Below are 15,864 nucleotides of genomic sequence, written 5' to 3'. Positions count from 1 at the left end.
CATGTGGCACATGATACACACACTGCTCAACATGCCTTGGCAGTTACAGTTGGTACACCTCATGGTTATTGTAGACCCTATCCTGCTCCCTATTTCTTGCTGTCATGTGTACATGACTCCAATGTAAGGTACACATTACTTTAGGATACTGCATTACATGATACAATTGTAGCATTCCCCTGATTATATACTCAGAAATAATGTTCACTTTTACTATGTTGTAGCATACCATGCAGTTAAGTTTTAAAGATTGTGGATTGTGATGCCTGTAACTCACCAAGCATGCCCCATGCCACTCTGCAAAATGTCCCTGTGACTACTAATACAGTTGGCATTCTTATAAATCACTCTTGCTCAGAATGTTACATCATGCATTTGTGGAAAAAAAAATCTATTATTACTCCACTACACAAAGGCGGAAACTCTCACACCATCTCAAACTATCGCCCTATCTCCATACTTTCCCCATTATCCAAAATCCTTGAGAAATGTGTACTGACACAATTATGCAAATACCTCATGGATAATGATCTTCTTGCTCCCACCGAACAAGGCTTCTGCCCAGGGCACAGCACTGTTACAGTCCTGCTCTCATTCACCAATAATGTCAACAAAGCCTTGGGTGCTAGTCACCCTACTTCAGTGAACTTAATGGATCTGTCTAAGGCTTTTGACACAGTATCACATACTAAACTAATTAAAAACTAGGTTGCTCCCCCAAATCCCTCAACTGGTTTGCGTTGTACCTAAACAATAGGCAACAATCAGTAAGATAGCATAATGTACAATCTGATTATCTGTCAAACAGTATAGGAGTCCCTCAGGATTCCATTCTGGGGTCACTACTCTACAATATCTTTATCAATAATGTTCACAAAGCTTCCCAACTAGGTAATATTATCCAATACGCCAATGATTCTTCAGTAATATCTACCTCCAACAATTTCTCTGACCTCCTCACTGTTACAAAAAATGCATTTACAGAGATAGAATCCTGTCTCAATAATGCACAATTGCTGCTGACCCCCAAAATACAAAACTTCTATTATTCCCTACAAAACCACCAGATGTAGATTACAAATGTTTTTTCAAAAAACAGGACAGAAATAGAAATAGTGAAAACAGCCAAACTACTAGGCATTACAATAGATGACAAACTCACCTTTGAGCGACACATTCTCAGCCCAGTAAAGAAAACACACTTTAAATTAGGCATACTTTATTGTCACAAAGTCTACCTGGACAATCATACCAAAACAAAACTGGCAAGTAGCATTTCTTCCCTTATATATGGTAGTGCCATCTTTTCTAACCTTTACTCATTCCTCAGCAATAAACTTCAATCTTGCTATTATAAAATAGTTAAATTTATCTCAGAAAAGCCTAACCGCTCACACTACTAGCAAGCAATTTCAGAACTGAACTGGCTGGAGTTTCCCAACTATCTCTGTTATACCCAATTAATTCTAGCCCATAAATGAATTTTTAAACCAAATACCTTCTCAGCACTCTGCTCAGTACTACAAACATATGTTCCTACATAAACAGATAGATCCTCCAGCAAATTGCTTTTAATTAGGTTCATAGGTTCATAGGTTCATACTAGGCTATCTGCCCTAGGGCATTTATAAGCCTAGCCAGAGTGTGTGTGGCTTTCACCACCCCTTAGGATGAGAATACTATACCCATTAGTTTGCTGTGCCTCTGTCCAGCAGTGATACAGAGATGATTCCCGGGGTAAACCTACGATCTCCCATCCACTCGTCAAGATTTCTCTTGAACAGAGTCAGTGAGGGGCTCTGCCTCACATGGACTGGGATTCTGTTCCATAGTGTAGGGAGTCTCTGGGTGATGAATCTGTCCCTCCAGCACATCCTATTTATATCCGTGTTGAGGTTTAAGTCTCTTGCTCTCGTGGCTCTGGTGGATTTGGATTTTTTGAGGTGGAGCATGTCCATTAATTCCGGGTTGGACATGGCCTTGTATGTCAGGCACAGATCACCTCTGAGCAGACGGTATGCGACTGAATAGAGCTGGAGTTTCTTCAGTCGGGCATCGTATAACATATGTTTGAGCTCCTTTATCCTTTTGGTGAGGAACTTTTGAGGTCTTTCCAACTGCTGCAGGTGTCGGGTAAGGTACATTCCGAATGGGGCGTTGTACTCAATTATTGGTCTGATAAGTGAAGAGTACAGGGGTACAATGACCTCTCCTGATCTGGATGTGAATCCCTTCATGATCAGGTGGGCAATGTAGAAGGTCTTCCTAACCACTTTGGCAATGTGAGTGTCAAAAGAGAGGTTACTGTCAACTTGGGTCCCCAGGTCCCTGATAGCTTCTTCCGTGTTTAATGGATTACCACCTATGTGGTAATTAGGGGTTACCTTGTTTTTCCCAAAGGGTATGACTATAATTGTAACCAAACTCAACAATAGAGCTGGACAATGTTTGTTCTCCCATAGAATTGCTAAACAGTGGAACTGCTTACCCTCCCACATAACTCAAATTGATTGTATAAAGACCTTTAAATCAGCATTAAAAACATATTATCTAAATAACCTCTCTTGCCCCTGCAAAACAATCAAGCCACTGTAAAACCATCCCTAATTAATCCACATCTGCATATCAAATGAGTACTACCATGTTCTAATATTTCTCTCCCTTACAGTCGAGTGTTTTTCTCCTATCTGCATACTATGATTGGTAATTACTATTTGTTCTGTAATTCCTGCCTTGTATTATGCAATGTCAAGACTTAATAATGTACTCAAGTGTTGTACTGTATTTATGTATGTCTGATTATATATGTACTGTATAAATCTTGTTAAGTTTATAAATATTAGAGCTTGTATATTAAGTTTATCAGTCATGTTAAGTTTGTATTTTGTCTCTATTAATTTGGAGCTTTTCTCCCTAGGCCTCCACTGAAAATGGGTTTCTGACCCAGTGGACGTTCCCGGTCAACAAATGTCAATAAATAAATAAAATAATAAATAAATAAATAGCATATTAGCACAACCCGTACTGGAAGGGTTTCCTGCACTCATCTCTGTCTGTGAGTCAATGCTGAGAGAGTTTGCCCAGTTCCACCAGGGTTAATGTGCCCTAGAAAAACTTCCACCTTCTCTGTGTATGGCTACTGCCAGCAGCAGCTTCAGCCTGTATCACACACATCTGTATGTAAAAAGTAGCTGCTACAAACATTCTCTCTGTGCTGACTTTGCATCTTTACCCCACTAATTTTCAGCCCAACATATATGAAAGGGGATGGAATCTACATTGATGCCTTATATCTTGTTGAGTAGTTGCATTGATTGGCTGCATTTAACTTTTCTGAAGCAGAGGTTGGTCCAGACGCAATCAACTGATAATGAGAACCATCATAAAAAAGTAAAATCATAGTCAGGCAAACCAGTGTGGATGAGAGTTACATATTAGAGAGATCAAAAATAAAAAAATTAGATAGTCCATTGGGTGCACATTTTGAAGAATATCATGGTGCTAAACCAGATTGCCTGATGGGATGTGTATTGGAAAAAGTTAATTTGTAGATGAATGTGTTGATATTAAAACTAAGTTATTGCAAAAAGAAACTTTATTTTGAAATATAATAATTTGGAACCATTTGATCTTAATAAAGACAGTAAATAGAAATATGTTATTTAATGTATTAATTGCTTAATTGGGTCATATTAAGTATTTAAAAGGCTATGTGCTATGTGTCTTTTACTCTTCGAAGGCTTTTGGCCGAGGATCTAAATCTTTTAATAAAAGTGTGTTTGTTCATAGTTCGTAGTCAGTTGTTATTTTACTTCTTATGTTTAACTCGACACATTTCTTGTAGAGCAATATCTTTCAACAGGGGAGTATTGTACTCCATCCGTTATGTATCCAATTTGTTTCCTACATGATGCATATGTTTGAATATACTTAGGAAGAATGTGGATTACATCAGTAAGCCTTTGTTAGAACTGTACTGATGACATGGCACTGGTCTCTAGCCCTGTTAGACGGAGAGAGGATGTAGAGTACACCAAGGGTATAATGCTGTGTGATTACTAGGTACACAGGTCTCCTGGGGAACTTCCTTTGATAGCAGTTGTGATAGTACACTGCTGTTTTGTTGGTACTATTGTTTATATTTCTTTTTTTGTGGGGGGGATTTCATGCTATTGGGCATGCTATTATGGACTGCTATGCTGGGTGTGTGAGCATATGTGAGTATCTGTCATGGCACAAACAGGAATATGTCACTATTGCTACTATCCTAGTTGCATCCACACCATTTGTAATTCTGACCCACTGCTGAATGAGATGTTTAATTAAGCGGTGAATACTAAGAGCCTTTCTTTACTGCCATAGCTCTACATAGTTTACTCATATGTATGTGATCCTTATATATGTTCTCATTTCTTTGTATTTCAGCAAACATTATGAAGGGATATCACAGGCCACCATTTTCTGAGGCAGAAAACGACCTCATCATTGAGATGTTGTGACAACATTATCAAGTGATGCTGTCCAGATGGAGGGTAACTTGGTCAGAAGGTGCAGCCTTGTGTGATGAACTGGTGCACAACATCAGTGCTGTGGGTCAAATCATAGCTACGAGGAGGTGCAACACCATACCACAGACATGATCAATACAGCAAGGAGATGTACAGCTGACGTGGCAAGGGATCGTCAGGTCACTGGTGGTGGGCCTGCAGCAGAACCTCCTCTCACAGCCACAGAGGAATTCCTGGCAAACCTTGCTACACAGGACAGCTCAGACATCCATCAGCTGATATGTTGTGGATGTGGATGCCACCCATTCTTCTCAAGAGGAGCTTCCAGGTATCCTTAGTTAGATCAGGAGTAGAATACTGCTGCATTCATCCTGTCAAGGTGTATATAGTTTTACATCTGTGTCAGGTGTTTTTTGGAGGAAGTAAGTTAGCTGCATTTTTAAGCTCATGTAGAGATTGTCATCCACATACCTTTTAACATTGCAGTTATGGTAGATATGAGATTTGTGGATGTATACCCCTGTTATACTATAACATGAGGTGCTTTTGCTGTTACCTCTCCCTCAACTTTTTTCAGGACCGTCAAGAATTGGAAGAGGCAGTGCTCCTGCTGCTGGTAAGCAGAAAACTGTTATATCACAGATATATTTCAATGTGTTAGCTAAAGTGTCATCCCAGGCCTGCTGGCTAGATTGTTGTTCTGTCTGCATAAGTGTCACTGTACAGATATTTTCTGAATGTCCACAGTTTAGACTCATATCTCAGTCTTGTAGGTATGACCATAGCGATTGACTTGAAAACTATTGTCAGAACATTAATGATTGCCATAACTGTCAGCTGTACAGATTGTTGCAGAATGTCCACAGTGTACATAATTTAATTTTTCATAAGACTGTTGTTCACTGAATAATTATTTCCAAATAATTACAGATTGGGATTAGAAAATAATATCCACTTGTCTTACTCTGTGAGGTTGGGAGGTATACAAGTCTGCAACAGTGACAAAAGTGTATACAGCTTAGCATATATTGCACCATAGTAGTGCAGGTATTAATATATTGTTTTTCCTTTTTAATCACAGGTGACCAGGGAGGTTGGGCTTTGTCTCCTACACCACCTGATGTCAGCGTCTCGTCAGACTCTAATGATGACAGTGGCCAAATTGAGACACAGTTGGGAGTTTCAGAGCTGAATCAGACACAGAGATTTACATCCCTCGGCCACCCTCATTATGACTGCATACAGCCAGTATGTCTATGCATGCATACCCAGTCCGTTGAGGCCACAGATATTGGACAGTTGGATGGTGGGGGCATTGAACAGGGAAGTGTGGCTACTGTGGTTTTTATTGACTGTCAACACTCACCATAGCCAAACTGTCAGTGAGGTTCCACACAGGTGGATTGATAGGGGTGCCCGTAAGAGGCCTGCTGCCCCTCCACTACCTGTTGCAGATGTCTTATCACATGTTATTCGGTGTATGTTTAGGGCCATCATGGAGGTTCAGGCATGTTTGGAAAAGAACTCCTGATGGATGCTCAGGGTTATGGATGCAGCACATTCTGACATCTGTGACTGCCTCCACCATGTTGCTGATACCCTGGATTGGTTGACTGACACAATGTAAAGAGATTGCAGACTATCTGTCATAGAATGTACATTGTCTGTCTTGTAACGTCTGACTGGAGGTGAGTGTCGGCCTCATGAGCATAGGTCAGCAACTACATCTGCTGATAGTGATTGTGGCCTTGCCCAATCATGCTCCCATAGTGGCAGTACAACCAATGCTCCATAGGAAAGTGTGCTGTCCACACCAAGACATATCATACCATGGGGTCATGGTTCTGGCATTCCCATGCAGGACACAGGCCAAGTGGACATCAGTCACCTTCAGACAGTAGAAGGAAAATGGCAAGGACCACACACAAATGAAGACAATGTAAATACAAACTCACATAAAATTTAATGTTAGCACTTTCGTAAAGTACAATGCCAATACTTCATCAGACAAAGAAGAAGCATGATTTGAGTTCTTAAATATCCAAAGAATCATATGGTATTAGTCAGCTGACTCTTATATCTATGCTTAGGGTCAAAGTCATCCTCCACCAACATATAAAAAATACAAAAAAATACATTCAAAATAACACTGAAATATCACTAAAATATGTATATAAATTACCTTCATCTCAATAAGCTTTTCAACTTTAAAATACAGGCTAAAGAACAGGCTTCATTCATACCCGGTTGCCTAAAAGCATCTGATCTGAGCTGCCATAATAATTCTAATTGCTCTAATGTCAAAGACAAAGATCCCCCCTTTCATGCTGATTGATGTGATCAATTACTTTAAAAAAGAAGGAATGATCTGGGTTACTCATCACATGTTTTGCCAAAGCATTTTCAGTTTTTTTTACTCATAATGGCATATAAAAGAATTCATAAAGATGTTCCTTTAGTTTCCTATCTGTCTTCCCTATGTAAAAACAGGGACAAAGTCTACATAGCTTACTGAGATGAAGGTAGTTTATATACATATTTTAGTGTTATTTTAAATGTAATATTTTTGTATTTTTTATGTTGGTGGAAGATGACTTTGACTTTAAGCATATATACAAGAGTCAGCTGACTAATACCATGTAATTCTTTGGCTCTTAAAGAACTCAAACCATGTTTCTTCTTTGTCTGATGAAGTATTGGCATTGTACTTTACGAAAATGCTAACATTAAAATTTTTGTGAGTTTGTATTTACATTGTCTTCATTTGTCTGTGGTCCTTTCCATTTTGCTTTGTTTTTCTTTGGTTAAGTAGTCTTTTTTGTTATTTTTTGAGTAGTTGGACCTTCAGATAGTAGCACAGCATCTGAACCTGGGTATTGGTGTGCCAGTGCAACTCCTGTCAGAGCCAGTTCTCATGTTCGGGGGTGGAGACGATGAACTGTCAGCCGTAGCATGCATGGCTCACAGCTGTCAACCATACAGACACATAGAGCTAGTACTGAGTTTGGTTGTGCTCATGTAGACACTCACACACCAGTTTCACATTGAGGGCACCTACAGACATACATACAACATTTCCATGGTCCATCTTGCCTGCTTTCCTTGCTTACTCACAAACATGCTTGCCAACCTATTGGGTCAGCCCAGGCCTCCTGCATCCCCACACAACACCCTGTGTAAGTGATGATAACTGTGCCACATCCCTATCATTTTTCTGATGAATTCAGGGAAATAAAGTTATGCATCTGATGCACAGGGTGACTATCTAGTATGACATCCTTTCATCCATTGGTGTTGTTGACATACTACATGTACTGGTCAATTACACATTTTGTATTTTGCCATTTATACTGTGGATAGCATAATAATTTGTTTGCATTAAAATGGATGCTCTTGTAAGGGCTGTGGATTCACATAATGAAATGTGTATCATGGAAATATCTACTTTTCTCTTTCAGGATTGTGTAGTACACACCTATGGGTGCACATCTGCATTCAAGCCATCAATGTCAGTGAAGCTGATCGATTGTCAGCACAGAAGACAACTAGGCTAATGGCCACAAGGTCCGTTTTAAGTCTAGCCATGCATCCCAAATCTCTGACAGGTTCTGATACCCTTGATATGTGTAAGCAGAGGTTTGGGAGATTAAACATTTACAAGTAGGGGCATGGGAGATGAAGAACTTACAAGCTGCATGTGTTCATTAAAGAAATGGGAGCCTAACCAGGGATGAATTTCTTGTCCCCCATTCAATTGTCCATGTTGCACTTGAATTGGGTTAGGGAGGAACTGTACTTCACATGGATGGTGAGCCTTTTTCATAGATGGGGTAGTCTCTGGGATATATACATGTCTCTCCAGCAGGTCCTATTTATATCACAGGTGAGGATTAAGTCTGTACAATGGGTAATTCTGGTGCTGTTTGGTTTGAGGCTATGCATGAGGCCCATCACAGTGGGGTCTGACAATGCCCTGTATGTCATGCATAGATCTCCCCTTAAATGCCTGCAGGATACAGAATACAGGGATAGGGCCTTGAGGTGGTCTGCATAGGACATTTTACTAACACCCTGTATTGTTTTAGTGAGTAACCTCTGTGGATGTTCCAGTTGTTGGATATGCCTGGTTAGGTACATACAAAAGAAGGCATTGTACTCATAGGTTCATAGGTTCATATTAGGCTATCTGCCCTAGGGCATTTATAAGCCTAGCCAGAATGTGTTTGGCTTTCGCCACCCATTTTAAATTTATTTTGCTATGCCCTTTTTCGAGGTTAGTATACTGTGCCTCTGTCTAACAGTGACACAGAAGTGATACCCGGGTAAACCTACGATCTCCCATCCACTCATCAAGATTCCTCTTGAAGAGAGTCAATGAGGGACTCTGCCTAACCTGGACTGGGATTTTATTCCAGAGTGAAGGGAGCCTCTGGGTTATGAATCTGTCCCTCCAGCATGTCCTATTTATTTCAGTGCTGAGGTTCAAGTCTCCCGAGCGCGTAGCTCGATGGGATTTGGATTTTCTGAGGTGCAGCATGTCCATTAATTCCGGGTTGGACATGGCTTTATACGTCAGGCACAGATCGCCTCTGAACAGGCGGTATGCCACTGAGTAGAGCTGGAGTTTCTTTAACCGGGTAGCATATGGCATCTGTTTGAGCCCTTTGATCCTCTTGGTGAGGTATTTTGGGGTCTTTCCAGTTGCTGCAGGTGTCTGGTAAGGTACATCCCAAAAGGGGCATTGTACTCAATTATGGGCCTGATGAGGGATGAGTACAGAGGCACGATGACCTCCCCTGATCTAGATGTGAATTCCTTCATGATTAGGTTGGCTATATAAAATGTTTTTCTAACCACTTTGGCCACGTGGTTGTCAAATGAGAGATTGCTATCAACTTGGGTCCCCAGGTCCCTAATTACTTCTTCTGTACTTAATGGATTACCACCTATGTGGTAATTTGTGGGCACTTTGTTTTTGCCAAAGGGGATGACTATACACTTTTTGGCATTTAGCTTGAGGCCATGGCTCTGGCACCAGTTGTCTGTTTCTATGAGGCCCTTTTGGAGGATGCTTGTGTCGGCTGGAGAGTCGATTATGGTGCCCAGTTTGCAGTCATCTGTGAACTTGGTCAGCCACAGTCCTTCCGTGTTGGCCTGTACCTCAGAGAAATATATACCGAACAAGAGAGGTCCCAGGACTGAGCCTTGTGGGATACCACTTGTAACTGGTTTGGAGTCTGACATGGCTCCAGCAATTCTAACCATGTGGGTTCTGTCCTTGAGCCAGTTTGCAATCCATCTAGTGACATAGGGGTTTATATTTAAGCTGGTGAGCTTATCTATAATGCCCGAGTGGGATATTGTATCAAAGGCTTTTGCGAGGTCCAGGTAGGCTGTGTGGACCACCTTCCCGTCGTCAATGGCCTTGGTGACTGTTTCAAAGAAATCAACCAGGTTTAAGAGGCAGGATCTGCCCTTAACAAAGCCGAACTGGGTAGGATCCAGTGTTTGTAGGTCCCCAATATCTTTATTTATGAGGTCCATGATGATCCTTTCCATAGCTTTGCAGACCAAGCTAGTCAGGCTTATGGGGCGATAGTTTCCAGGATCCGTTGAGGCACCACCTTTATGGAGAGGGACCACTGTTGCTGTACGCCACTCTTTGGGCACATATCCTGTAGTAAGGCTGAGATTGAACAGTAGTTTTATGTTTGGGTTTAGCTCTTCTTGGAGTTCATGTAGGATGCAGCCCGGGACACCATCTGGTCCCATTGATGCTGTGTTTTTGCTTTGGAGAGGGCAGCTCTTACCTGAGCATCTGAGATGTCAGGGGCAGCACTCTGCTGGGATAGATATTTGCCCTTTTGGTGGGGAGCGGGGGGAGAAGTTTGCGCTGAACCTGTCAGCTAGGATGTTGGCAATGTCTGTGGGTTCGGTGTATTTTTTGTCATTTTGGACTAATTCTGAGCATATCTGGGAATTACCACCCAGGTTCCTAACATAACTAAAGAAAGCCTTGTGATTATCCTTAGTGTCCTGTGCAATGTTTCTCTCGAAGCTGGCCTTAGACAATTTTATGTGTGCCCGTAGATTTTTGCTAATACTGATCAGTGATGCCTTCTCTTTTTGGGATTTTGCTCTGTCATTTAGTAGCTTCCTCCTTCTATTGTATAGTTTGTTTATGGCTGGGGTCCACCAGACAGGACGTCTGCCTTTGGAGGATTGGGTCTTGCTTTTATTTGGGATCGCATGATCCATGCATTCCTGAAGGTGTTCATAGAATGCATTTATAAAGGATTCTGCGGTCTGGGCCGTATTTTCCACAGGCCCGGGGGCTTTGAAGGATTCCACCTCAGTTTTGTGGAGTGTGAAATTTGCTTTAGAGAAGTTTTTCACTGTGGTTTTCTGGGCAGGGGGTGGACTCGGGATGTGAATATCCAGTGAGATTAGTTTATGGTCTGATCTTACCAGTGAGGGATACACTTCTGGTCTGGAGCATTGAGTCCCCATGTTGGTGATGATCAGGTCCAGTATATTTTCCCCTCTTGTGGGAGTGGTAACAAGTTGTTCCATAGCATTTGAGTTTATAAATTCTAGGAACCTTTGGGCTAGGGTGTTGGAGCTAGAGTAATGCTCCCAGTCTATGTTTGGGTAGTTGAAGTCGCCCAATATAATGGTGTTTGGAGAGACCTTCATATTTTCCAGTGTTCTCAGGAAGGCCGAGTGGGGTTCCTGGGTTTGGGAGGGTGGTCTGTAGCAGGCTATAAACTGGAAGGCAGTTTTACCCACTGTTAGTTGCACATGGATAGTCTCTGATGCTTCGTGCTTTGCCACCAACCTAGAGGTGTGGGTATCTTTGATGAATATCGATACTCCCCCTCCTTTTGTGGTTCAGTCCAAGTTTTGGGGCCGAAAAGCATGGTATGAGGTATAACCTGGTAGTGCTGGGGTGCTCTCAGGAGCCCTGAACCAGGTTTCTATTACTGCACAGATATCGATGTTCTCCATGCTAAGGAGAGTTTTGAGTGCGTGCATCTTGAGGTTTAGACTTCTGGCATTGAGTAGCATTACTCTTAGTTTCTTATCCCTTATGATACCTATGGAGGTGGGTTTGTCTTTTGAGCCTTGCCTAAAAATGGCACTATGAGGCTAGCAAGAGCCTTTGCCAATATCCGAAAGCCCAGGGGTGACAGGTGCAAGCCATCCCTAGCGAAGCATCGTGGCTTGTCGAGCATATCATCCCAAGCTGACAGGCATTGGATCCCCTTTGAATGACACCAGTACTTAAGCCAATTGTTGAAATTGATCATCTTTTCTTCATATTGTGGCATCATTCTTGGTGAGGGTAAGATGCTACTCAAGGTCAGGGTCATACCGGCCTGGGCTGCATGCTCAGAGAGCTCCTTTATGCCTCTTTTCATGTAGTCCAGGGAGATACGTCTTAGGTCATTCACACCAGCATGGACAATGACTGAGTTATATTTGTACTTGCCTTGGAGTGACCTGAGTGCTTGTGTTATGTGGCGGATCCTAGCGCCCGACAGGCTGCTCACCGTGACCCTCTCCTTGTTCAGCTTGGTGAGTGGGACGTCAGTGTGCCTGATGATAGAGTCACCTATTACAAGTGTATCAGGTGTGTTGTTTAGTCTTAAGGGCTGTGACTGTTTGGCAGACTGGCTTTGTGAGATATGTGTTGCACGTGTTTTGTTTTGGGGTAGCGGCTGCTTGGGTGTCTGCTTTGGAGGTCTCTGCTGCTTCGGCAGATCTTTATTTAGAGCCTCTGAGTATGTTTTTGTGCGATTATGTGTTTGTTTGCTGTCGTGGTAGGTCTATGTGAGACTGGAATTGTAGTGAGTATGGTTTCCTTCTCCTCCTGACTGGTTATGCCAGTACTGAGTTGAGAGAGCTTAGCCTCAATGATAGGTCTGATGAATGCCACCTACAGTGGAACAATGACTTCCTTGGACTTAGATGCCATATCTTTGTTTATAAGTTGCGCAACATAGAGTAATATCCTCACTGCTGTAGACATGTGATGGTCAAAGGCTGGATTACTATCTATGTGTGTCCCTAAGCCCCTGACTACTTGGTCAGCTCTAAGAGGTGTGTTGTCAATATGATAGTTATCAGGGGTGGATGACTTCCCAAAGGATAATATTATGCACTTCATGGCATTTAGTTTTAGTCCATGGCTCTGACACCAGCTGCTTGCCTGTGTCAGCCCATCCTGGAGAACATTTCTGTCAGTGTGGGATTCAATGACAGCTCCTAATTTGCAATCATCTGCAAATTTTGTCAGCCAGAGACCACTGACATGGGTCATGAGAAGTAAATTCCAAAAGAGAGCAGTCCAAAAACTGATCCTTCACAGTCTCCACTTGTGACTGGCCCCTTTGTAGAGGTGGACTCCCCAATTTTAACTTCCTGGTTCCTGTCTTTGAGCCAGTTGGCTATCCACTGGGTGACATACCAGTTTGCACCTAACCTCTTGAGTTTGTTCGCAATGCCTGAGTGTTTGTATTGTGTCAAATGCCTCAGCCATATCTAGGTAGGCAGTTTAAACCATTTTCCCTCATCCATTGCTTTGGTTACCCCCTCATAAATGTCCACTAGGTTGAGTAGGCATAATCTGCCCTTAACCAAACCAAACTGGGTTGGGTCCAGTGTCTGGAGGTTTACTATATCTCTCTTGATCATTTCCATGATACTTCTTTCCATAGCTTTGCATATGGATCTGTAGTTTCTGGGGTCTGTATATAGCTCACCTTTGTGCAGAGGTATGACTTGATGTCCATTCATGAGACATGAGGCCTGTTTAGAGGCTACAGTAATGCCAGAGGCCCTGATAGGTCATGTTTCATGATATTTAGAAGGTGTCCTAGGATGTTGTAGAGAGAATTAAAGACCTGTTCCCCAGTGATAGTTCCAGAGGGAAAGTTGAGGGGAAGTTGAAGCTGAATTTATCTGCCAGGAGGTTTGCCATATCATCTGAATCACTATAAGTGGCACCATTTACATATACTATGTATGTCATATTGTACATTTAGGTAACTGGAACACGTAACTGTTGTCCCACATTAGTTCATACAACTTCCATTTGCTGCCTGGTAGTTTAAAAGGCATTGTAACCTTGCTAGGCCAAAGTACTTGCTGCAAACATGAACAAGTTTTCTGTGCATGCACAGACATCCACATTTTCAGTGCAGAGAGTGCCTACAGAGGGTGTGTTTTATGATGTGAACCCCAAGGGTTTAGCAGCATGACCCTTGGGGTTCACAGCATAAACCACACTCTCTATTGGCACTCTCTGCAGTGAACCCCAAGGGTTTAGCAGCATGACCCTTACTTTGCTGGAGTTGAACATTGTCACATTTGTAAATCTGCTCTTGCCACCATGCTTAATAGCAGGATTACAATTCAGGCAAGTGCCATATGCCTGGCAGTACAACGTACTGAATCCACCATGTTATCCCATACTGTCAGGTACTGTTTTACCTTAGAATAACACCATAAACTTAATAACATCTTACATATGCACATCTGTCAGGCCACTGCATAACCATGGCCTGTTGTGACTTATACACAAGCAATAATATATTCATGATGACATTAGCAGTGTCTGTTGAAGAGAAGTGTCCCATAGGCTGATGTAAAATGCTCTGGCTAACATCCATACACCAGGTTGGCTGCAGTGAGACTAGGACCACTATCTATGTTTAGAGAATACTGAACAGAACACACATATACCAAGTTGGCTGCAGTGAGAATAACACCCCTAGCTATCTAAGTTTATAGACTACAAAATGCAGTATTATTGCATGTGCCTCACCTCAAGTTAATATGACTTTAGGTACTCTGATTGTAGGTGGCATCAGCAGGCCTTGTTCAGGCAAAGAGTTTGGAGGCCTGCATCAACTGCAAATTCCAAAACAATGCAAAACCATGTCATTGGTAAATTCACACTGATACTCTTCTTTAGAGTGAAACACACACAGTTGGCTTTAGTGTGAAGAGAGCCCCTTACATATCTATATTTACAGACTACAGAACACAGTATTTTTCACGTATGCCACAGCTCAAGTCTGACATTGATGTGACTTTAGGTACTCTTATTGTAGATGACATCAGTAGGCCATTTGCAGGCCATGAGTTTGGAGGCCTGCATTAACTGCAAGTGCCAAAACATTGCAAACCCATGCCATTATGAGATTCACAATGATACACTTCTTTATGGAGAGACACACACAGTTGGCTGCAGTGAGAATAAAACCCCTACCTGCCTAAGCTTTCAGATTGTAGAACACAGTACTTATCACATGCGCATTCAAGTTTGATATTAACATGACTTTAGATACTCTTATTGTAGATGATATCAGCAAGCCTTGTGCGGGCCAAGAGTATGAAGGCCTGCATCAACTGGAAGGACAATACAATACAAACCAATGCCAGTTTGGGATACATACTTGCTCTATAGGGGGATGCACACACACACACACACACACACACACACACACACACACACACACACACAGTGGGCTGGAGTGAGATTAGAACCTCTACCTGTCTAATTTTATAGACTACAGAACACAGTACTTAACGCATGTGCCACAGCTGAAGTCTGTAGCCTAGCAGTCAGATAACTGTTTAGTAGCCTAGCTATGCAATAGCAGTACCCATTTTGAGCATATGTGTCTATTTGCATTTGGATGGGCAAGCCTGTGGCCACAATTAATTTGTCCTGTCCATGCGTGAGCATACATTATACTTTACACAACTTGTTCAGTTGTTTGATGTATGCGTGGTGAAATCCAGCAGACACAGAGCACTGTATTCTATGTGGGTGTTGTTGCTGCTGTAGATGCAAACAGATGGCTTCACAATATATGCACGTATTCTTATACTGTGCCATACATTTTCACAGTTTCTACATGCAGACTTAGGGAGACATCTGGTCTTGAATACTAGGGCACTATAAATCCCCACTGTCCAGACGTTTTCAGAAAATCCACAGGCTTGACTCATATTTATGTGTGTTTCACACTAAACTGTGGTTTGCTGTCAAATGTGGCTTCATTTAGACATGAAATGAGAGAAGACTGCTAGAAATCTGAACTTTAGACTTCCCAATAGTCCACCAAATGCAACACATGTTATTCTATGCACTTCCACATTTTATAAGTGCATTATTTAAAGCGGAGCATTTACTTTTGGTTCTTTGTCTAACATAATCTGTGGCTTAGTGCAACTTTCCTTTTTATTATTTGGGTATATATGGCACTACATCCATGCACACACACACACACACACACACACACACACACACACACACACACACACACACACACACACACACACA

The sequence above is a fragment of the Protopterus annectens genome, chromosome 8.part0 (genome assembly GCF_019279795.1).
Source record: "Protopterus annectens isolate FY-2018-M chromosome 8.part0, PAN1.0, whole genome shotgun sequence".
NCBI lineage: Eukaryota > Metazoa > Chordata > Ceratodontiformes > Protopteridae > Protopterus > Protopterus annectens.
This window is presented reverse-complemented; position numbering follows the sequence as displayed.